This window comes from Anabrus simplex, chromosome 10, assembly GCF_040414725.1.
Source record: "Anabrus simplex isolate iqAnaSimp1 chromosome 10, ASM4041472v1, whole genome shotgun sequence".
NCBI classification, from domain to species: Eukaryota; Metazoa; Arthropoda; class Insecta; order Orthoptera; family Tettigoniidae; genus Anabrus; species Anabrus simplex.
In genome coordinates, this window is record NC_090274.1 from 7,756,728 (window position 1) to 7,781,419 (window position 24,692).

The 24,692-nt window shown below is 40.5% G+C and overlaps 1 long non-coding RNA gene across 1 annotated transcript in view; it reads left to right on the top strand.

Annotated features, from left to right (window-relative positions):
• LOC136882429 (uncharacterized) overlaps window positions 1-24,692 on the top strand; it is a 380,234-nt gene that overhangs the window by 256,106 nt on the left and 99,436 nt on the right. The window contains exon 2 of the long non-coding RNA XR_011018804.1: window positions 23,931-23,992. This is a non-coding gene — a long non-coding RNA (uncharacterized lncRNA). The remainder of the gene's footprint in view (window positions 1-23,930; window positions 23,993-24,692) is intronic.

The window sequence follows — 24,692 nt, forward strand, 5'->3', positions numbered from 1 at the left end:
TTGAAGGTGAAGCACAGTAGGTCTGAGTGCATCAACTACATACTGATGTTTTCTCAAGAATCTGGGATGGCCAGGTGCCTTTCATTGGTCAGAGTTTATAACAAACTCTATTGGCTACAAGAAAGACAAGTTAACAGTCAACTGTTTAGCCTTCGCAGACGACCTTACACTCCTGGCATCCAGTGTGGAGGAAGCTATCCATCAACTAACCTCTCTCGACCACATAGCAGCTAAAGTAGGGCTGAAGATCGCCATCAACAAAACACAGTTTATCACCAACATCAAAGATGCACCCAAATCAATCCCACTGGGGGACAAAACAGTACAAAGGACTAACTCCTTCAAATACCTAGGAGAATGGATAACCCCAAACATGAATGAAGATCAGGCCATGAACAGCAGATGCATCAAATTGGAAAATGCCTACCACCTATGTAAGAGTATGTACAAATCCAAATCCCTCTCCCTTAACTTCAAAATCAGGCATTACACTACTGTAGTGAGACCGTCAGTACTATACGCCTCAGTATGCCTAAACATGGTAAGAAAAGGGCAACTTAGAAAACTGGAGCTGAAGGAAAGGAAGATCCTGAGAAAAATCATGGGCCACATTAAAGAAGAAGGCAAGTACAGAATCAGGCACAACAACGAACTGTACCAACAATTGGAGAGCATTACAACATCTATGAGGAAGAGGAGATTGAACTTCTACGGTCATGTCATGAGAATGGACAATCAGAGGCTCACCTCCAGAATCTTCCACACCATCTCTAGAGGGAAAGCGACTAATGCCAAGTGGGCAAGACTCGTCAGAAAAGACCTTCAAGAATTGGACATTGCTCCCAGTGAAATTTATGACAGGAATAGGTACAGAACGTTGATCAGAACATCAAACTCTCTCCAGTCACTAACAGAAAAAACAGTACGTCCGGGAGGAGGTGTGAAATGGACTCAGGAGCGAAAAGACATTCACAGTGCAAGAATGAAGGAGTACTGGTCAAAGAAGAAAGCTGCTAGAGATAAGAACCACGTGATCCATAGCAGGCCCAAACGGAACTTAAAAAAAAACTCTATGTAGTCTTGAAACAAAATCCACGTTATTGTTAGCAAGCGGCGAACAAGGAGAGCCCCCGGAAGATATTTCACCCAGCTATATAGTTTTATCTTTTAAAATATGCACCGGTGACTTCCTGTCATGCTGAACGGTCCTTCTCTGCCTACGAGAGAATGTTATCGGATCAGCGGCAAAACATCACAATGGAAAAACCTGGAGAAGTATTTGGCGACACAGTGTGCATCACGAAAAAAATGTTATCGTGCGATTTGTGTTACTTAATTGGGGTTTAAAGACAGGTTCTATATTAACTTCATTTAGTAACATTTTCAGGGGATGAGGGCAAAAGGAAATTAGCTACAACAATACATTGTGTATGTAACATACTCCGCGATTCACAGTACATAACATTATTTTTAAATATTTGAAGTATTTTGATTACATCTTTAATTTGATTATGTAATACTGTCAGAATTAGAAAACAGCGGTCTGTATAAATAATCTACAGCAACATCGATGACTGTGTCATAAAATATGGAGGTATTCAAAAACAATTGTACTGTCTCATTTAACTATAACTCATAATAAAAGAAATATACGATTTGTTTGTAAATACTATAACGTATTTTATGAATATCACGTATTTAATTACATATTTTGTGAATATCACATTAAAATTTGGGCCTCCAGGTTCTTCTACACAGTCATTGACCGGACGGAGTGTTCGGGCAGGAATCTTTGAACGAGTCTAGACTTGGAAATATTGAGCGAGACTCATGTGTTTGCACAGTCTGTGTGCGGCACGTGTTATTGGCGACTGCTGGACGCTATGCTACTCGAATGTCATTACTGCATACATTTCTTGGGGGTAGTGATTGACTTCAGATTTTTCTTTTGAATTGAGACAGGCGCACATGTGTCTTGTTTTGTTAGCCAAGCTTTGAGATGCATAGCCATGGACAGGTTTCCAGTCACCCCAATTCCACTCATCAATAAGCCATCTCCTTGCTACGGCTTCGTTTTCCCTTCCAAAAGACGGAACGCCAACTGAGGTCGTCGGCCTGATAACGGGTTTCCTGACAAACAGGCCCTCTCTTCGTTTTCTTTACATTGTGTTCTTTTTAGATCAGTTTGTGCCTTGGGCGTGTTGTTGTTGATTCGTTATGCCCAAGTAAGGAGCACGCTTGGTTCTTCTTCTTCTCTTCCGAATATCTCTTCATCCTCTCGCTGTGTTCCTTTCTACGTTGTTCAGTCCATCCTGTATTTAGTCGGGTGAGCTCTACAGAGAAAGTGTATTTGAGAATTAAGATTCTGAATTTTATTCTATCTTGAGTGGTTTCTTCACTAATGCCAATTTCATTTACGTCTTCAGTGATTTCTTGTCATTTTTCATTGGTAAGGCTAAGTTTAAATTTTTGTTTGTGAGTCTGTTGTTATCCATTTGATTATATAAGTGACCATAAAATTGTAATCATCCTTTCCTGATTGTATCTGTAACTTGATAGATTTCGTGTGATTTCTTTTCATCCAAATTCCATTTTCTCATTGGTCCTAAGATTTTCCTGAGATTTTTTTTTGTTTTGTTTTCCGATCATTTCTATTCGAGATCTGCCACCAATTATAATAGTTTCAGATGCATAAAATGCTTCTGTTTTAAGTACTGTGTTATAATGTCGTAATTTTGCGCTTTTTTATTTACACTGAGCGGCACGAAAAAACTGAAAACCCAATAAATGATGAGTAATTATCTATTTAATCAAAGTGAAGCACTTGAAGCAGTTTTTTTTAAGACGGGGCATGTTATTTGCGTTGCTTTGCGAGCAAACAATGAAGTGTCGATTGTTTCTTCTTCTTCATTTCGAATCACCCATCTTTGAGGTACGTCAGATCAATCACTTCTTAGATGCTTGTGCTCTTTTCTTCTCCCAATAGTTCTTCATTCTAACTGATCTCCTCCTTTCCTCCTCTGATACCTGAATCGGTTTTCTGGTGTTGTTCTTAACTTGGAACCTCTTTGTTTTGTCTTTGGTCACGGTTTTGGCTGTACCATTCTTTAACATGAGTTCGGTAATCTTAAGATCTCTCAGATCCTTTTCAACTTCCTTAAACCAATTGCGTTTAGCCATTTTTTTTTTTTTGTAAAATAAGTCAAAGATCTCTTTAGTTAATCTGTCAGGGTCACTGATCTCTATACATGGATCGCTGATGGCAGGTCTCCGCTGCAGGAGAAAGTACGCCAAGTTGAACGCGCGGTTCGCCATGTTGGCGTACCCAACCTCGAGCTCTCCTTATGGGGAAGCAATGATAATATAGTCAATTTTAAGTCGCAATTAATGGCGCATTGGAATAATTAAAAATATAGAGACATGTTCACTCAAAGCATAAGGACATTGGGATCACTGACACGTCATTCCGAGGTCAGTAAATCTCCGGGATAGCAATAAAAATGAGTGTATAATAACGGCCGGCAAATATTAACTTAGGGGCTGAATACATGCAATTAGCGATCGGTAACACAATACGAGTGAAAACCAGTTTCTGGAAACATTGCTGTAAATTGTATACATGTATGCCACGAAATTATGCATTCTTAAAATGATGTACCTATAAACGTAGCTCAATATACAGGCCTAGATTCGAAATATCGTAATCGGTGCTTGATAATGAATTTCTGTTTCCTGTTTCCAAGAAATAACGCGCATATTATCAAATTAAAATATCATTGAAGCAAATGTACACATTTATAAAACCAGCAAATATTCAAAACTAGTCAATATATCACATTACCTGCAGCTTAATGTACTATTACAGACCTCTAATTAAATTCAGCTAGCAAAGCGATATTGATAGTCATCATCAGAAATATGTAACACCAGTTAAAAGAGTCCCAAATACCACGAATAGTATAATGGAATAGCCCCAAACACCCACCACTCCAGTGTCTGAAACCCATAATTATTACTGATGTAAATAAGGTCTAGAATTCCTCCAGACTTCATTTTCTAAGATTGTTATAAGGTCACGTCAATTATTTCATCGAAACCGTCAGTTTAATTATGAGAAATTTAAAAAAAGAGTAAATCTTTACTTGCAGTTAATGTTCAGCAAAATTGAAAACAGTTGGGTGTACATCACTTCTAAGGTGTACAGTTTGTCCATTTCTATCAAAACAGTCTTCCTCTAAGTGATCCGAGCAGAGAACAGCTGTTTTAGAAGGCTCCCAATTCTCCCGCCTGATACTCCTAATCGATGATCTTAGATGTTCGGGTCTCGAGAAAGGAAACCTACAAAAATTAATTGCCATTTTGCTCCCGGAATATGCGAAATAAGATACAATAAACCTAAAACTCAAAACACTACCCTAGGAAGATTCTTATGTACAGTATAAAACTCCCCGAGCCGGGCTGAGTGGCTCAGACGATTAAGGCGCTGGCCTTCTAACCCCAACTTGGCAGGTTCGATCCTGGCTCAGTCCGGTGGTATTTGAAGGTGCTCAAATACGACAGCCCCGTGTCGGTAGATTTACTGGCACGTAAAAGAACTCCTGAGGGACTAAATTCCGGCACCTCGGCGTCTCCGAAGACCTTAAAAAAGTAGTTAGTGGGACGTAAAGCAAATAACATTATTATTAAAGCTCCCCGATGAAATGATTTCTCCTTCTGCTGATCGGTTCTGTTTGTACATCCATAAGCTGAATACTGCGGTATGTTAATACCCCGTAGAATGTTTCTTCATTCATATTTCAGATAAACACATACATATTTAAATTTAATCTTGCAATTCACAAGCATACTACAAGGCAACGAACCTAAATTCGTAAAATACACTACTATTTACTTTGCAATAACACAGCACAGAACACAAGTGAAACTACAATCAAGAGGCCTGGCGTCACTGAACTAAGCATAAACAAAGCAAGCGCGCTCCTCGTGGTCTATTGCACCATGCGCTCGCTGCCATCTTACGACGCCAGTCATCTTCTATTCGGCTTACTGCTACCCAAGCTACCAGCCATCCAGGTATAGAGATCAGTGGTCAGGGTTCATTCAGAATATGTGTTCATAGAAATTAATCCTCCTTTTTGTTCATGCTACCCGAGAGTCTCTCCAACTTTACGTAGAGGGATTTGTTTCTATAAAAAAACTTGTTTGTTATTTTGGAATTTGGGACCCATGGTCATCCTCAATGTTTTCCTCTCCTTCATTTTTAATTTCTCCATTTGCCCTTTCCTCCCCATGACTAGTGTCTCTGCTGCATAGAGTGCTTCCGGCTTAATACTGTGTTATAATGCCTTGGTGTTCCAAGAGAGGGCTTTTTTATTGTCAGTGGCGGCCGGTCAGTACGTGCTACCGGGCTCCAGCACGTAGCTTGGAACTGTAAGGAATATTATTTATGTACAGTACAATTATCCTGGTGCCTTTTCGTTGTTTTGAGTACGATATGAATTTGTGTTTTGTGAAAATCAGGACGAGATCTGTCGAACACCTAGCGCCGTTCTCCCGGGGAACAAGGCTCGTGCTCATGTGAAGTGAGCCCTTGCCTGTAGCCTGAAGGAAGCAATACGCAGGCGCAGCCAAGCTTGCAACACTCCCCCTAGCCGGCGGAGTATACCGTAAACCGGGATCAACTTTCACTGATCCCGTTTATAGTTACTTCCTCTCCCGCAAGGGGGTAGAATTACTCGATGTCTCCTGCTACCCTTATGTTCACGGCCGACTTGATGCGTCGCTCTAGCTAGCTCCTTGGAGCGCAGCGAGGGATCCAGTCGGCCGTGCTTATGTTGAACGTGGTAAGCGAATCTGCCACTAGAGAGTAGCATCGTCTGGGCTCGAAAGTAAAGCGTAAGTGGAGGCAATCTATCTCACACATGCTTATTAAAATATCCATCTTCCTTTTGTGTCAAAAATAAGGAATTCGTAGGTGAGTCAAAGAATCTTTGACTGACCCTAAATGTTATCCCGCATTACAATGCAATTTACTCTGGTGAAATGAAATAGCGTATGGCTTTTAGTGCCGGAAGTATCCGAGGACATGTTCGACTCGCCAGATGCAAATCTTTTGATTTGACTCCCGTAGGCGACCTGCGAGTAGTGATGAGGATGAAATGATGATGAAGACAACACGTACACCCAATGATGGTTAAAATTCCAGACTCTGCCGGGAATCGAACCCGGGATCCCTGTAACCAAAGGCCAGTGCGCTAACCATTTAGCCATGGAGCCGGACATTTACTCTGGTAATAGGGCAGGTCTCAATGAATCAGTTGGCAGCTCTTTCAGTTGCTTTGTGAGGTTTTGATTCCTGATATATGAATACAGCTTTTTCCATTTTCCTTTGTGGTCATTACCCTCTTGAAGTATGCCATTCATATAATTCTCTTTTGCTTCCCTTTTCACTCTATTCAGTTCCGTCATTAGCTGTTTTCTCGCGGTTATATTACTGGTGCGTGTTTTTTCTGTCATTGTGTTAGTGCTAAAGTTTATACGAAGATTTATCAAATTATTTATCCACTGCAGTGTATATAAAGTGAAATTAAATTAGTGTTCGTGGGGATCTATATTCCCACGATTCTATTTGCACTGATGTAAGTTGCGCCATTAGGTTAGTAAAAACAATATTTCTCCAATGAATTATTTATCTCGTAGACAGTTGTCGAAGAATTCATCTGCTTCCAAATTAATGTTGTTTTTGTTTGTTCTGAGTTATAAATTGTGAGAAAAGTTGTATTATTATTATTATTATTATTATTATTATTATTATTATTATTATTATTATTATTATTACCAAGTTTGAAGTATGCGTTGTTCATCATGGCAATATGTATATTTAAAACAGCGTATTTAGCTTGTTTTTTGAAGCACGTAGGACGATTTTTTCACGAGCCGCCACTGCTTATTGTATGTGTTTTTGGCTTTCTGGAAAGCTAGTTCCATTTTCTTCCTTTTCGCTTTCATTGCTTTCCCTTCAAGGTTGTTCCATTCAGTCCATTCCCCTAGGTACTTGAAACTCTTCACCACCTGTATTTTTTGAGCTCCTACTTTAATTCTCTTAGGAGTGTCAAGTATATTCGTCATGATCTTCGTCTTTTCGAAAGAAATCTTAAGTCCTCTCTTCCCCGCCTGCTCTTGTAATTCGGCGATTTGTTCTTTTGCTTCCTCTCACGTTTCTGCGAGCAGCGCCAAGTCGTCAGCAAATGTCAAACACTTAATCATGATTCCTTTGTTTTTTGTTCCAAGTCTTATTCCCCCTCTCGTTCTTGCATTCCATTCTGTCACACCTTTTTCAGTGCACAGTTGAACAACAGAGGAGAGAGACCATCCCCTTGCCGGACCCCTGTTCTGACCTCAAAAGGTTCTGATAGTTCGCCCATGAAACTGACTTTAGAGGACGTATTCGTTGCAGAAGAGTTGAGGACTGCACCTTCCACGATTTCCAGAACCGTACGAAGGTACAGGGAAACTGGAGGCTTTGCAAGGAGACCTGGATCAGACCCGAGAAGAGAAACAATGGGGAGAGATGACCGCTTCTTGCAACTTCAAGTTCTTCTCAACCGTCACAACACCGCCATTGAAGAACGAAATCGACTTCAGCAAATTAGAGGGGTCAATGTTCATGAGAGAACCTTTCTAAGAAGACTGGAAGAAGCCAATCTTAAGTCCAGGTCTGGAACTCATCAGAGTGCATCGCACAGCTTGACTACGTTTCGCAAAGGAACGTGTTGGCTGGACGGTACAACCATGACGAATATAAGATCAAGTGTGAGGACTCAGCCATTATAGCATGGTAGTTTGTGGTCCCGCCACTGCAAGCACTGCAAAAGACTATATCCAACACGTGCTCCGGTAGTTCCGGTAAGACGGGTATAGAAAAGTGCGGGAGACGTTACTGTGCGAGATATTTAAGTGAAAAAATTGATTTTTCTTTGCATTCAGTTCCTAAACTCTGTTCACTTCATGTTGAGAACTTCAAGCATGTATCTTATGTTGCTTGATTAATTTAATAGTTCAGCATGTCGTACTGTTTTACGCCTGGCTGTAAGTCAGGCTATGGTAGAATAGTTCATGATATGCGATATTTTTCACCACGGAAGGATAGAAATCAATTTGAAAAATGGGCCAGAGCTATTCCACGGAAGAATACTGAGTTAACGCGTAATAGCAGAATTTGTCATGTTCATATCCCTGATGATTTGATAGTAAACTCAGATAATTTTATAGTGAATGGTGAAAAAGGGGATATCTCTGGCATGAGATAGAAATTACGTCCAGGAGCAGTGCCTCACATTTTCCCTAATTTACCGCCAAATCTTTACGCAAGCTTTCGAAAGTCCAGTAACCGACAAATTGAGTTGGTATGTAGAGTATTACCTTTAAACAGTTCACGGGCGTTTGTCTTAGTATACTGGGAGTTCTGTGCTATTTATCTGTAACCTGTGCTTTCCGCAACATGTGATAAAGGCCGTAGCTATTATTCCCATGTATGATTTTTTCCATTGTACACCGCCATGGTATTTTAATTGTAATCTCTCATTGTTTTTTGAAAGACAGTGTATATGCTTATCAGTTACGGAGTAATACGTTTCCTCTGGCATGATTCCTAAGATCAGCTGATCGGTACTGTGGAGCTTGCCCACTCGAGCGCTGCCTGGCGGGGCGCGCTTGAACTCGAGGAGTCCTCACACTTGTTCTTATATTCGTCATGGTACAACAATGGGATCAAGAGTTGTTCACCGATGAGTTGCGATTTGACCTCCGATCACTTGACGGAAGAGAGAGAGAGAGAGAGAGAGAGAGTCTTGAGAAGGCCTTTCGCTTGTACATTCTCATTCAGGACGCCTTTTCAGGGTGGTTCTGTGATCGTGTGGGCAAGAATCAATACAGCTGTAAGGACGGATTTGGTCTTCGTGGAGAATGGGAGCCTCACCGGACATCGGTATGTGGAGGAAATCCTTCTGGAGCATGTTGTGCCTTTCGCTCTATTCATTGGTGATGATTTTACACTAATGCACGCCCACATGTTGCAATAGTTCTTGGATGAAACAGGGATTCCTGCTATGGCCCTCCTGGAAGAATGGGAGATGATTCCTCAACAGGACATTACCGCATTAATCAGGAACATACCTGAAAGGTCGAATGCCGTCATTGGTGCAAGAGGTGGCAATACACGCTTTTGAAGATGCGACCAGAGGTCCCCGAGATCGTCTCCGATGCCTGTGAAGTAAAAATGTGAACCCTATAACATCAAAACAGAAATGCATTACTCAATATTTCCTTGAACTATGCATCTCTGGCTTAATTTGTTCAATTTGTTTATAATCGTCTTTTCTTTTCATTGTTAAACACATAGATGGGACCGTACCGCAATATTCTGTCATAAGATAGTGGATTAGTGTCATAAAAGATTATTGTATCTGTTCCAAGTAATTTTGTATGCTCTTTGAAGTTTTCCATTTCTTTCTTTGTTAGCTTGCTGATTTAACCCTGTTGGTTCAATAGTTTCACCTAGATACTTAAATTTGTCTACTAGAGCGATATTTCCATATTTGGCGATTAATGGTTGATTGTTGATCCAGTCCCTTCCGTGTACTTTGTCTTTTCATAAGAAATTTAGAGTCCTGTTTTGGCTGCTGTTTCATGGCGTTATTAATATTATTAAAACAGGTGGGAAGAATTATAAGAGAGGACGGCTAAGTTATGAATAAAGCCAAAAGCTGTATAAAGCGGTTAAGATGGTGTAGCCATGTAAGGCGAATGGAAGAGGATAGGTTACCTGGGAGAAGAAGCAAAGCGAGACCAAAGCTGCGATGGTGTGATGTTTGGGACATCACTGAATGTTTTTAATTATTGAACTATATATTTAATTGATAATATGTATATATTTAATCACTGATAGGTCATTTTAAATTAATATGTATATATATATAGGGCTTTTATCATCCATTTCAATCATCATTTCATTTCTTTGCATCGCGGCTATAACGTATTCTGAACGAACAAATTATTGGGTAAAGTATTTCAACATCACGCATATTTATAACTTGCAGTAAATTTTCCAATAGCCGTGGTGAGGTGACCAGAGTCAGCAGGCTAATTTCAGCCCAGTTCCAGGAAAAGTACGTCATCGAGGTTACGAGAGAGATTACCCTCTCCACCTCATGAAAAGACAGTTGATACATTATTAACACCCACTTTTCAAACTCAGCTTCGAGACGCTTTATTTCAGCGGGAAAGTTCAGCCTATGTGAATGAACGTAATGAAGCAACGTGATGGATTCACAGCAATACAAGGGAGAAGGGATGAGACCTCGAATCTTACTGGACCATGTGATATGGCTGATGGAAGGAGACTTTTGAACCAATATATACCACCGACAAGGGCTGGAGAGGACACTGACATTCTCTCACATTCAGACTCACATTCAGACTCTCATTCGGAGATTCAGACATTCTGATTCTGATTCTCACGCTTGGAAGATACTCTTACTACGATTCTACGTCTACACATCGGAGAAGATTTTAACTTAGTTCACTTCGCATCTGAGTATATTGTACTCAAAAGTTACTCTCATTGGGACTTGTTATCTCAGGTAGTCAACGGGAGACCGGTTCTGACTGGTATAGGGGAGCAGAGCTTTTATTATGAATTTAGCTACGCTACTGTTCCGTAATACGGAAGAATACGAAGGTATTCTCTCCATGAACATAACCCATGGTGGTTTTGCACTTAAAATTAGGACTCATTACGACTTTATGTAAGGAGTACAATAGGAAGTGTTAAAGACAGGAAATGTGGATGTACGACTAGAATCCAACAACAGATGAGGCAGCCTGTACGAGAGATCCACCCATCTTCAGCTTCAAGACAACAGAGTCTACATTTGGTGAGCTTATGGTATAAGTTACTGCAAGTCTTCGCGCAACAGTTCATTTTCTTAAAGTTAATTTCATTCACTTTTTCTTTTGCTTCCGTAAGTTCAGATTTCGTTAATACGCCGTTACGTCACGTTTTCATCTTAATAAATAGCTGTTTTAATTTGTATTTTATGAAATGATTATTAATGATCCTTAAATTCCAAGTTAGTGTACTTAATGATTTGTGTTCCGTTCACCCCACCCCTGGGAGTTTTTTGAGTCTCATTACGTATTTTTATTTATTATTATTATTATTATTAATTATCTACTTTTGTTTTCAAGCCATAAGCTTGAAGACTGGCGCCCTTGGTGTTGTAAACAAGGTTGGGTTTACAAAAAGCACAACTTCTTTATTTGCTTCACATGTAAAATTACAATATTTACACTAACAAAACTGAAAGTTATCTCGAAGCAAATTGAACTATGAATTTGGAGAAAGAGTCTGTCTTTGTACACTATATACACGTTGGAGTATTCACGTTCACTACTATTTCGGAAAGATAGTCTTTGTGACATGAAAAGTTCTTGATAGTCGAAAACTATCAGAAGCACTGACGTAAATATCTCAGAGAGTCTTTCCTTGTTGAAGTGTCTGAGTTCATTAACGTAAGTTCAATGACTGAAGAGTTCCTACTTAGCGAAACTAAGTCGATAATGGGAGCTTGCATTAGCTAGGGAATGATAGTGGCATATAATGGTAAGACTGGGCATGGACAGCGGAATAGGCAAGAGGAGCGGTGACCCGAGGTGAGACCTCTTACTGCCAGAAATTCAGTCCACCTGGCCGAAGCACATTTTCAAGAGGAGTAGCCTCCGTGCTCGACGTAGGGTGTATTCTGGAGCTGGACACCGGGGTCAGTGGGCGTCTGGACAGGCTAGGAGCTCCTTTATATAGCACACACGACGTTCCAGGCACGCGCACTGAGGGCTGCGCGTCGAGGCTCGAAGAATAACACACTGGCACGCGTGTAGCTGGCTGGCGGATCGAGAAGGGAGCGACGGACATACAACACTTGGGATACTGTTTCTGGAGAAACAATGACATATCATTTATTTATTTTAATATTAAAGTGACCCGCCACGTTATAAATTTGTCATACATCTGTGGGCAAAGTGGGTACGTCACAATGGTTAGATTTAAAGGTTTTTAATTTAATTTTGTGTGGCTATTTCTAGCCGGGTGCAGTCCTTGTAAGGCAGACCCTCCGATGAGGGTGGGCGGCATCTGCCATGTGTAGGTAATAGCGTGTTATGTGTGGTGTGTTGGGGTGTTGGGGACAGCACAAACACCCAGCCCTCGGGCCATTGGAATCAACCAATTAAGGTTAATCGGGAATCGAACCCGGGACCCTCTGAACCGAAGGCTAGTACGCTGACCATTCAGCCAACGAGTCGGACGATTTAAAGGTAAGATGTATGAAAGTAAACGACCACGCGGGGCTAGTTACCAGTAGAGTATAATATTGTGGAGGTGCAGAGTTAATTCACTGAGGCTTGCACACTGAACGCTGAGTGGCAGGTTCGATCCTAGCTAAGTCCGGTGGTATTTGAAGGTGCTCAGATAAGTCAGCTTCGTGTCGGTAGATTTACTGGCACGTGAAAGAACTCCTGCGGGACTAAATTCCGGCCTCTCCGAAAACTGTAAAGGTAGTTAGTGGGTCTTAAAGCAAATAACATTGAAATATACAGGTAATATTCTATATTGAAGATGTATGTAATACGTGGCAGGTTCTCCGTGGTTTTTCCATTTTCATACCAGACTATTTATTTATTTATTTATTTATTTATTTATTTATTTATTTATTTATTTATTTATTTATTTATTTATTTATTTACCAATTTTGGCCAACTTAGGACCAGGTAAATTAACCCGCTGCATTCATTTCGGTTTGTTTCGTGCTTCATTTCTATCTTTCCTGCAGTTCTTCATTATTTCACTGTGTTTTTTTCCTATTCTCTTTTTTTCTTTCTCCCGGAAATCCTTGGGATTTTGTTCTGTCCTGCTGTGAGTCTGGCATTATCCATCCTCATTATATGACCAAAGAACTTAACTCTCCTCTTCCTGATCGTAATGCATATTCTGCTTTCATCTGTCTTTCTAAGTGGGGGACCAACACCTTTTACCGACCTAAAATACGATTTTTCAATTTATTTTTGCGCTTAACATTTAACTTTCCTCCTTGTACCAGTGCAAAATTTTTGTTGAAATCTCCAATACTTTCGGAGTTATGAGCAAAAATGGGAAGCCATGTCGCCCAAGCAAGGCCTACATTGCTAAGTTTCTTTGCTCGTTTCATGTAGCTTTTGTTTTTCAAAACCGTTTCCCTCATAACTCTGAAAGTTTTTAAGATATTAAGATGCAATTTTTCATGCGTGTATATTTCATAGAGAAGAAGAAGAAGATATTCTAGATTTATTGAGCTAGCTTCATTGATTAAGTTTAAAGCATATATATTTTCAAATGAAAATTAATGAAAGAATTGATTACTTGAAAATAACTTCATGAAAAATATATTTATACTTGATGGACTCCACTGATTGTAGTACATGTTGTAGCTATACCATTACTAACCATAATAAAAAAAGGAATAATAGAAAAATATTGATATGTTTGGAAATTATCAGGGAACGGCAAAATAGTGGCCACGATACCGCTATTTTGAATAATTATTATATAATGGCATAGATTTATATGATTTCTAAATATGTAGGCATTCCTTCTGCAGCCACTCCCTGCTATGAATGGTGTGAAAATATCGCTCATAGGGTCGGTTGGTGCATCCATTTCTGTGGGCTTAGCACACTGATATGTAATAGCAACTTCTGGCTCGGTGAGGAAAGCAACGGGAAACTACCTCACTCTTCATTTCCCTGGTACGCCTCTTCAGTGATGCCTAGGCCATCTATGACAGAAGATGGTGGAGCTGTTGAGGATCCAACCAGCCTTCGGGCTGCGGACTAAACATACATACAGGCATATTATTAAGGAATAATGTGTTTGTCATACTAAGTTTCCTTTTAATTTTCATTTCCATTTCTGTAAGAGAAAAAAAGGTTAATACGCCCCATTTTTCTGTGTTCAAAGGCGTAGGTCTCCCCTTAATCTGTTTATCCTCCAGGGTTGGTTTTTCCCTCGGACCCAGTGAGGGATCCCACCTATACAGCCACAAGGGCAGTGTCCTGGAGCGTGAGACTGTGGGTTGGGGGATAAAACTTCAAAGTAGGACCAGTACATCTCCCAGGCGGCCTCACCTGCTATGCTGAACAGAGGCTTTATTGGGGGATGGGAAGATTGAAACGGATAGATAAGGAAGAGGGAAGGAGGCGGCCGTGGTCTTGAGTTAGGTACCATCCCGGCACTTGCCTAGAGGAGAAGTGGGAATCCACGGAAAACCACTTCGTGGATGGCTGAGGAGGGAATCGAACCCACCTCTACTCAGTTGACCTCTCGAGGATGAGTGGACCCCGTTTCAGCCCTTGTAGCACTTTTCAAATTTCGTGGCAGAGCCGGGAATCAAACCCGGGCCTCCGGGGGTGGCAGCTAATCACGCTAACCACTACACCACAGAGGCAGGCATTATTATTATTATGAGCCAGGATCGAACCTGCCAAGTTGGAGTCAAAAGGCCAGCGCATCAACTGTCTGAATCACTCAGTCCTACACGTCGCTTTTATTTTACCTAATGGCAGGCAAACTGGGATTCTAGTGGGCGATCAAAAGGTTGGTATCAGTTAACTTTATCACCGAATGTGTACCCTGTACGAGGTCTGAAGCGACGATATTGGAGTATCGTAAGCTGCTTCCTGCGTTACGTGAGGGAAGTTACGAGGATGGTCGCCTGTAATGTTGCATAATACAGTAAGTGGTTACCGCACTTAACAGTCATCTTCGCGTTATGTAATGTTCACTGATAGGGCCTTTGTGTGGTCGATAAGCCGTGGGCCGCAGCCTCCCACTCTGGAACACTTGTGTCAATTATACCGGGCTGTCGGATATTATTGTCGAAGATCGTCATTGCGAAAATGACACGGTGAAATAAATGGGATTTGTAAATGAAGGTTACGGATCTCTTCATATGATTATGAGAGTATTTAAGGGTTCTTGTAAGAATGTAAAAACCGGGCGAGTGTACTTGCATCCGGTAGGTAGCGGGTTCGAATCCTACTGTCGGCAGCCATGAGGATGATTTGCCATGGTTTCTCATTTTGACACCAGGCAAATTTTGGGCTGTGCCTTAATTAAGTACATCGCCCCTTTCCTATCCCATTGTCGCCATAAGACATATTTGTATTTGCGCGACGTAAAGCATCTTGTAAAAATTAATAACTGCCAGAAGGTGAAAGTAAGCTGACATGCAAACAAATTATTTATTGAAAAACATAGTTCGTCTTCGCTGCCAAACGAAGAACATAAGCAGTTTCGCATGTGAAAACGTTGGACAAAGATACTTCTGAAACCAAAATATTTGTTTTAGAAAACAATTACAAGATTAATAATACAGAGATTTAATGTTTAAAAATGCAAACTTATGTTTAACATTATAAAGGTCCACTTTTAGATAGTTTACCAACAAAACAAACCAAAAAATACGTACTTAATTATTATTATTATTAATCGATACGGCCACCTGTGGGCCACGTTTACACAATCTTCCTTCTGTCACGCAGACTGATACCCTTCTCTTTACACTCTCGCCAAAGATTCTTGAGTCTTTGACTTCTTCTTGCTCGTTCTTCCACCGAGATGTTCCGTGGCTTCGCATGTTGCTCTTCAGACGCATCCCTCAATCCCGCAACCTTCTTCCTAAATGATGTCCTTTCTTTTATATCCTCCTCCTTGATACCTATTTCTGCCAAGTCATTGTGCACGTGTGTAAGCCATCCCGGTTGTTTTTTCCACCTTTCCTGCAGAAGAAGTATCCTGTTGGTCAATCTCTCAGGGTTCATTCTTTTGATATGTCCATAAAACGTCAGTCTCCTTTTTCTCATCACAGTCGTGATTCTTTCCACTGTCTTGTAGAGCTCCAAATTCGATCTTAACCGGAATGTGTTTGGGTCACTCGTCGACTTTCTAGGGCCTAAGATTTTTCGCAAGAATCTTCTTTCTCTTTTTTCAAGGACTGGGTCAGCCATCCTCGTCAAGGTTTCTGCTCCATAAAGGCACTCTGTTCTAACCACTGTGCAGTAATGTTTTAACTTGGCCTGAATTGAGAGAGACTTGGACTTATAGGTGTCATGACACAGTCTCATCCACTCCAAACTCCTGCAGAACGTTCATGAGCACTCCACGATCTATGGAATCATATGCCTTTCTGAAATCAACGAAGGTTATGATTGTCCTCTTCTGATTTCTCATAGATCTTATTTTTATAAGTGATTTTAGAATATAAATCTGCTCAGCACATGAACGCCCTTTCCTGAACCCTGCCTGGTATTCACCAATTTGTTTATCTAGATGTGTTTCAAGCCTCCGCTGCAATGCTTTGGATAGAATTTTGTATGCTATAGGAAGAAGAGAGATACCTCTGTAGTTGTTGACGTTAGTTTGGTCCCCTTTTTTGTGTAAAGGATGAATGAGTGCATTTTTCCAATCACTTGGTATTTCTTCTTTTTCCCAAATAAAAGCGAATAATTCCTCTAGTTTTTCCACTATATTTTCACCTGCAAATTTGAATAACTCTGCAGTAATGTAAATATACAGTTTACCCTGATAAACAACTGAAAGCAAAATGAAGAATTATTGTCAAAACTTGCTACACACTCTCGTGGATTGCTTCTTCCACCACTTGTGACTCATCTCCACTCTTTGTAAAAATGTTTTGTTTTTTTCAAACAGTTTATCAGTAACCCCATTCTTGGCTTTCTTTTACTGCAGCTAAGTTTATAATCCTGTTGGAGGCAATACTTTTAATACTCTTTCCTCATTCCACAGCTTATTTCCCTACCAAAAAATCACTATTATAATCCATTTCACACTTACCCAAAATATGACCACATTTATATAGTCAGAAACAATCTCTTACGTAGATCAAACTCAAATTGCTACCCACTGGTGGGCTTTATGGTGGTTTGCTTAAATTATTTCCCATTATAAACTGTCACATGTACTTCTGAACGTTTCACTGTTCCAAATTCATAAAGAATTTGTTTTAGTTTTCCTGTGGTGTCATAGATGGTTTCTTTGCGTTTAATGATCATTTCATTTCTAGCAAACAGTATCTGGGGACAGAAGGGAAACACCACCACCTAGACCTGGGTTTTGAACCATTTTATGAGTATGCCAATCACATTTGATTGTTTATTTTGCCTAGGACTCTCATCATAGTCTAAGAGATGTCACATTATCTAAGTCGAAAAATCATAGCCTGTCATGAAGAACTCACGTCTTTCATTCTTTAACCAAGTGGATATGGTTACGACAGTATTGTTTAATGGGAAATAGAGGAAACTTTCCAAATAGTAAAATTATACTGTGTGGCTCGATTGATCTTCAACCTTTGAGACTATTACTTTTTTTTCTGACAATCAGAACTGATAAAGTTGAATCATCTTTAGAGTACTTCCCTTTCATTACAAATGGTCGAAACTCTCTTTTCCGAGCAAAGTAAACAGCAATAATAACACTCACCTGATTCCTGTGTCCGTGTTATGTCCGTAATTCCAGACTCGTTAAAAAACAAATCGTCAGACAGAAATAGCGTGTCTACCAGAAGGAGAGAAGTAAAAATGTCCCGTGCGTTCATAGTGTTTTACTAGGAAAAAGAAAAAAAGGCATTACCAATTAGTTGTCTCAACGTAGTAATATCAATTTCAATAACAACACTGTTGAAATGAACAGCTGCTAACTTTGAAGAGCACTGGACCGAAACGTTGATGGAACACGGAGAGTTTTGAAGCCAAACAAATAGTTGAAACTCCTTTTTTCTACGAAACGTAGGTAGTTTTGACACCATCCGAGTTCGTTTTCAATTGCACGGATACCAACTACTTTAATGTTGTAAACATCAGACAAGTTAGGGGGTCCCGACACTACGAAAAACTTAAAATTAAGCAATTTCCTGAATTGTGGCGAAAGCTGAAGGGCTAAAGGGCCTGGAAATGTATCACATTGTGAGTCTTGGATAGATCTATCAAACACAGCCAACAAGCTCTTGTTTCCTTACTCGTTTTCTTCTTGTTTCAAATCCTAGCCAAAGTAACTTAATGTGTACCCTTCATTGATTCACATTAGCGCTCGTAGCGGTAGAAAGAGGCAATCGATCGGTAACGATGGTTACGAAAAGGGTCCGCTTCTGTGGTGAAGTGGTTAGTGTGATTAGCTGCCACCCCCCGGAGGTCCGGGTTCGATTCCCGGCTCTGCCGCGAAACTTGAAAAGTGGTACGAGGGCTGGAACGGGGTCCACTCAGCCTCGGGAGGTCAACTGAGTAGAGGTGGGTTCGATTCCCTCCTCAGCCATCCTGGAAGTGGTTTTCCGTGGTTTCCCACTTCTCCAGGCAAATGCCGGGAAGGTACCTAACTTAAAGGCCACGGCCGCTTCCTTCCCTCTTCCTTGTCTATCCCTTCCAATCTTCCCATCCCCCCGCAATGTCCCTGTTCAGCATAGCAGGTGAGGCCGCCTGGGCGAGGTACTGGTCATCCTCCCCAGTTGTATCCCCCGACCCGATTTCTGAAGCTCCAGAACACTGCCCTTGAGACGGTAGAGGTGGGATCCCTCGCTGAGTCCGAGGGAAAAACCAACCCTGGAGGGTAAGCAGATTAAGAAAGAAAGAAAGAAAGAAAAGAAAATTGGTATTGGCTTTACGTCGCACCGACGCAGATAGGTCTTACGGCGACGATGGGACAGGAAAGGGCTAGGACTGTGAAGGAAGCGGCCGTGGCCTTAATTAAGGTACAGCCCCAGCATTTGCCTTGTGTAAAAATGGGAAACCACGGAAAACCATCTTCAGGGCTGCCGACAGTGGGGTTCGAACCCACTATCTCCCGAATACTGGATACTGGCCGCACTTAAGCGACTGCAGCTATCGAGCTCGGTAAGGAGAAGAAAAGAAAAGGAATGCAATTTTTAGGAATAAATAAATAATATATTCTTATATTTCATTTTATTGTATTTACCTACAATTCGTACTCATATTCCCAGGATGTTTTCAACATTGAGTTACTTGCCTGAAGAACTAGAACTGTGGACATTTTTTTATAAGGACAGTTTTGATTCTCACCGTCTCAATGTACGTTGACAAACTGTAATATTCTTACTGCGCTGGGTAAGAAGCTGGGACACGCCAAAAGGTCATACAACAGAAACTACATATTGAACTGAGTATTCCTAGAACCTACTCTCGCTTTTTCAGGAAGAAGAATTTAACAATTTAAACTCCTAAATTCTTGTTGTTAAGCGGCAAGGAACGGTGCTGCACTATCAATAGAAAGAGAACAGTTAGTTATTACTAAAATGGAGTTGGAGATAATTGTGGAGCCATTCTGTCTGACTCGAGCTGAAGGCTATCGCGTGCTACACTCAAGGCCTTCTGTATCTCACCGCCCTCTAAAGAAGCTTTCCCCACTGTAGCAAGGTCAGTTCACAACGCGAGATGTGGCTAGCACATTTTGTTCGCATCTGAATGATAACTTCGTTTTTTACTTTTTATTTTATGAATCGTAAATATCTTTCACCTGAAAATTTCTACTTCATTAATTTATCATAATTATCGTGGGTTTATAAGTAAAACACATTCGGTCAAATATCTTACTTGTGAGTAAAAAGAAGTTCGAAAGTTCTTACTTTTTAATTAGACCTACCAATATCCGCTGTTAATAAGGAAAGTAACACTTCTCTTTAAATTTTCAATCAGTTTTTTTTTTTTTTTTTTTTTTTTTGCTAGGGGCTTTACGTCGCACCGACACAGATAGGTCTTATGGCGACGATGGGATAGGAACGGCCTAGGAGTTGGAAGGAAGCGGCCGTGGCCTTAATTAAGGTACAGCCCCAGCATTTGCCTGGTGTGAAAATGGGAAACCACGGAAAACCATCTTCAGGGCTGCCGATAGTGGGATTCGAACCTACTATCTCCCGGATGCAAGCTCACAGCCGCGCGCCTCTACGCGCACGGCCAACTCGCCCGTTAATCAGTTTGTTAGGATATCTAGAAGAGCGCTACGAAAACCTCAAAAACTGACTTAACATGTTTTGCTTGTTAACCCACGGTATGAGAAAAGCGAGGTTCAAAAAGACAAACTAAATATTTCTGCAAGTATACTGGTAATCTATACTGGTACATAAAATAGAAGTCGCTATTTTTAATTGATTAATGCATTAATTAATTAATTCTAAGGCCGACTAAACACCATGATATTCAACTATTGAGTTTGGGGTGAGTTTTGATGTTTGTCCAGAGGGAACCTGTCTTTCTTCTTGGTAGTTTGACCTGGAACCTCTTTTGTGTAAGCATCCTCCTCAAAGATGCCCGGTCTTTTAAGTCCCTTTCTCTTCCTCCCCGTTCCTGCAAACCTTTGTTTACTTCCATCAATCAGGGTGGCGTCAGGAAACGAGAAGCTGGTTGGTCAATCTGACATGATGCATCCAGTAGACGTGTATATAAAATGCTAGGCGTATCTTCCTGGCGGCCGTGATTTGTCACAGTATTTGTAGAGCTCTTGGTTGGGTCACCTTTTGTATTAATTTCCTTCCTTGAGTGGTCCTAATATCTTCCTCAATATTTGTATTATTAAATAGAAAAGCACACAGTGTGCAAGAATAAAAACTGAGTCGCTGCATAGTTTTGTCGGAGAACAAGGTCTCTTCGGACATTCCAGCCCATTGTCACACCATCGGCACGAACAAGCATAGTTCGGTTACTGAAAATTTCCTCAATATTTTTCTCTCCTGGATTTCGAGCTTGTCCGTTAGTTCCTTCCCGCTGAATATTTTATTTATTTATTTATTTATTTATTTATTTATTTATTTATTTATTTATTTATTTAGACTTTCTCCAACTGAAGATTGCCCCTGAGGACACATTATACAAAAAGACAAGATGAATATTAAAAGTAATTGTGAGTTGGTTAGCACATATAACATACTGTATGTGCTTGCATTAAAAAGTTTGGGAGATATGGTTCTTCAGGATTTGGACGGAATATTTCAAGGCAGTCATTGCAATTTCTTTTATTGCTTGACTGAGGTTAAATGATTTGCAGAACTGGACGAAAAGGTGAGGAATGGTTCCTCTAGCGCCAACCAGTAATTGTGTGACTTCGATATTATCCAGCTGGTATTCTTGTTGATAGAATGGGATGGTTGGTTCATATTATTATTATTATTATTATTATTATTATTATTATTATAGACCAGATGTTTCAAGAAGGCTGTAGAAAGTGACTTGCTTTTTTATGCTTGGAGCAAAATAAACATTAAGACGAATGAAAATGTTGACCTTGTTAGGAATGGTAGGAAAGTAGTTGCTGCATTAAAAAAAAAAAACACACACATTGCGTTGTGGAGTTCAGTATCCCAACCTGTTTACGTTTAACATGTGTGGACCTTGTCAGTCAGTATCTTTGTGCTGGGATCCAAAGCACACTCGTATATTCACCTTGCTCGAAGTTGTGTTGGCTGGAAGGAAGAGAAAGTCACGGCCTCTCAAGTACCTCTCTTTAGTCGATACGTTTCAAGGTCCGTCTACACGTTCATATGTTTATTGAAAGAGAATATCCCGCTGTGACGTCATTGATACGTAGCGAGCACAGAACTCTACATGTCTAAAAAACGGACGCTTTGATACGGTCACAGTTGTAGGAGGCCATTCCCAGCTATAAATAATTCTATTTTCTCATTTTGTGGCGTAATAGACATCAATAATGTCAAGCAGGCCACTTAAAAAAGCAAACTCCGTGAAATAACATTCAGTTCCCAGTTAAGAACGTTCGCATGCAAGACCAGGTTTTAAAATCACGACTGACACTAATCCACAGTTATCCTGTAAGAAAAGAGCAACATCCCATATGCAGTGTTTGTAACTCACCATTGGCAATCAAACGTATAATTACTGAATGTCAACTGTACAGCCAACGGTGAAAGTACCACAGAATTCCTAATGATCTCCAAACGGCAGTGAACTCTCCTGAACTTGGGAGCATGAATTGGTGACCACGAGGCCCTTAGCTGAGTCCTAGCATTACTTCCACTTACTTGTGCCAGGCTCCTCACTTTCATCTATCCTATCCGACCTCCCTTGGTCAACTCTTGTTCTTTTCCGACCCCGAAGGTATTAGAACACTCCAGGCCTGGGGAGTTTTTCATTTTCACGCCCTTCGTGGCCCTTGTCTTTCTTTGGGCGATGTCTTCATTTTTCGAAGTACCGGATCCCTTCCTTTTTTCTTCTCTCTCTCCCTGATCAGTGTTATATATATTTTGGTTGCCGAGTTGTTCTTCCTATTAAAACAATCGGCCATTCTGCGGGATGTTGCGTGGAAGATACGCCTACTGCAACTAAAAAAACAACAGAAAAACCAACACTAGATGCCGTATATGCCAGCGTCATATCCGCAAAGAACACTCTGCAGTGATACGGAAAGTCAAGATTCTAGTGATGACGCAGAATGAATGTCAATTGTCTTTAACATCCATTTTTTATATTGTTAAAATACCTTTGAACATTCTTTACAAGTTGGTGCAAAATTATTTACTAGTTCTGTAACATTAAAATAGTTTTTGCTTAATTTTCCTGGCCCGCCTCCTCACGGGGTTAGAAAGGGTCAATCCTGCGTCAGTCATACGGCAAATATTTTTCGGGTCAGTTTTATTATGACCACCCGGTAATTGGAACTGTGTCCAAGGCCTCTTATCCTCCAAGGCCAAGTCCATTTTCTCCAAGATAATCCATCCTCCTCCATACATCTCACCTGATCTCACCATCGTAGCCGGTTTATATAAAAGGCTTTCACCACCGAGTTCATTCTGGGAATGTGAACGTAGAACTTAATATTTATCTCTTCATTCCGAATGAACAGTGATGCACGTATAATGCCCAATGTGATAAAAGAGCGGTGCTGGCACAGGGACTAATGTGCAAGATGGCCGCTATACATTGATCTTATGGGAATAACCGACACTGGGCGAGGGAACTGGCACAGGGGTAATGTCCAAAGACAAAGCCCAAGATAATATATGTTCATTCTAGGTCATTGTACGACAGAAATGTGGGGTTTTAATTGTCCTTTTTTGTCTTTAATGGCGTCTTTTGGCTCATTGGTCCTTTTTAGCATATTTTTCAGGTCTTAACGAATTTTTTTACAACTTCACATTCTTTCTACTACATTTTAACTGCCAATTCTCATTTCAGATTATTACTTCATCCATCGCCTCTTAGACATCCTTTTTCTAGTGAATACATACATTTGAACCATACCTGACAAGAGAAGTTGAAATGACTGGGCGAGTTGGCCGTGCGGTGAGGGGGCCGGGAGATAGAGGGTTCGAACGCCACTGCCGGCAGCTCTGAAGATGGTTTTTTGTGGTTTCCCATTTTCACACCAGGCAAATGCTGGAACTGTACCTTAATTAAGGCCACGGTCGCTTCCTTCCCACACCTAGGCCTTTCCAGTCCCATCGTCGCCATAAGACCTATCTGTGTCGGTGCGATGAGAAACAGCGTGTAAAAAAAGATGAAATGAAAATAAAGTGGAATTACATGAAAAATGATCAAATTATGTGCGAGATAAGTGAAATACTGAAAGCAGAAAATTTTGAAGTGACTGTTTTTGAAAAGGAAGGTGTAATTTGCTTCAAGTATGAGCCTTGACGTGAAGAGAAGTTTCTCAGTGTCTCTCAAAGTGTTGTCTGAAGACCGGCGATCCTTTACACCTGATATTCTGCAAAGCCAACTGAGGTAAAAATTTCCAAATTCCAATTTCTGTAACCCTAATAATATTCCAGTTATAACTTACTAATTTTAGTTTCTTTCTCCAGGATGTCCATTGCGTGGTTCGTTGAATTAATTCTAGGTGGAAAAAGAATTCGTTATAAATTCTGTAAGTACTTATTAACATAATTGTGTAAATCTATAAATATATAATGCCTGAAAGAAGAAGTATTTCATTCATATGTTTTCCACTGTGTTTTGTATACCACCAGAATGTTGCATTTTTAAACGTTATATTCCTTAGTTAAATATCTCATTCAAATTAAAATTATGAATGAAATTCGATCGCATTTTTACGTCGCTTTTTCGTTTTGTTTTTTTTATATTTTAAGGTCTTTTTTTAGCCAATTTACAGGTCTTCAACTTGCGAGCCCTAGTTATCACAGACGAACTACTGCAATCATTTAAGAAAAGGCTAGGAAAACAACAGATAGGGAATCTGCCACCTGGGCGACTGCCCTAAATGCAGATCAGTAGTGATTGATAGTGATAGTATATTCAGAACAACAGTGCATAATCACCAACTTGGAGACAAACGCAAAAGATCGACAGAAGAAAGCAACAAAGCTGTCAGCGAGAAGATTTTGGGGAGAAATCAAACACAGCAGCGAAATTAGTTGAATCATGCTACTCAGTTGGACATAAAGACGCCTGTTTGCAGTCATTGGACCGGGTCAGGAATGGATTGAATGAAGCCACCATCTTGCGGCGGGGATGGGAAGTGTGCCGGCTGCCGAAGCCTGTCGCGCTACCCTGGGGCAATGATTAATAACTAAAAGATGCAATGAAATGATACTGGAGAGTGTTGC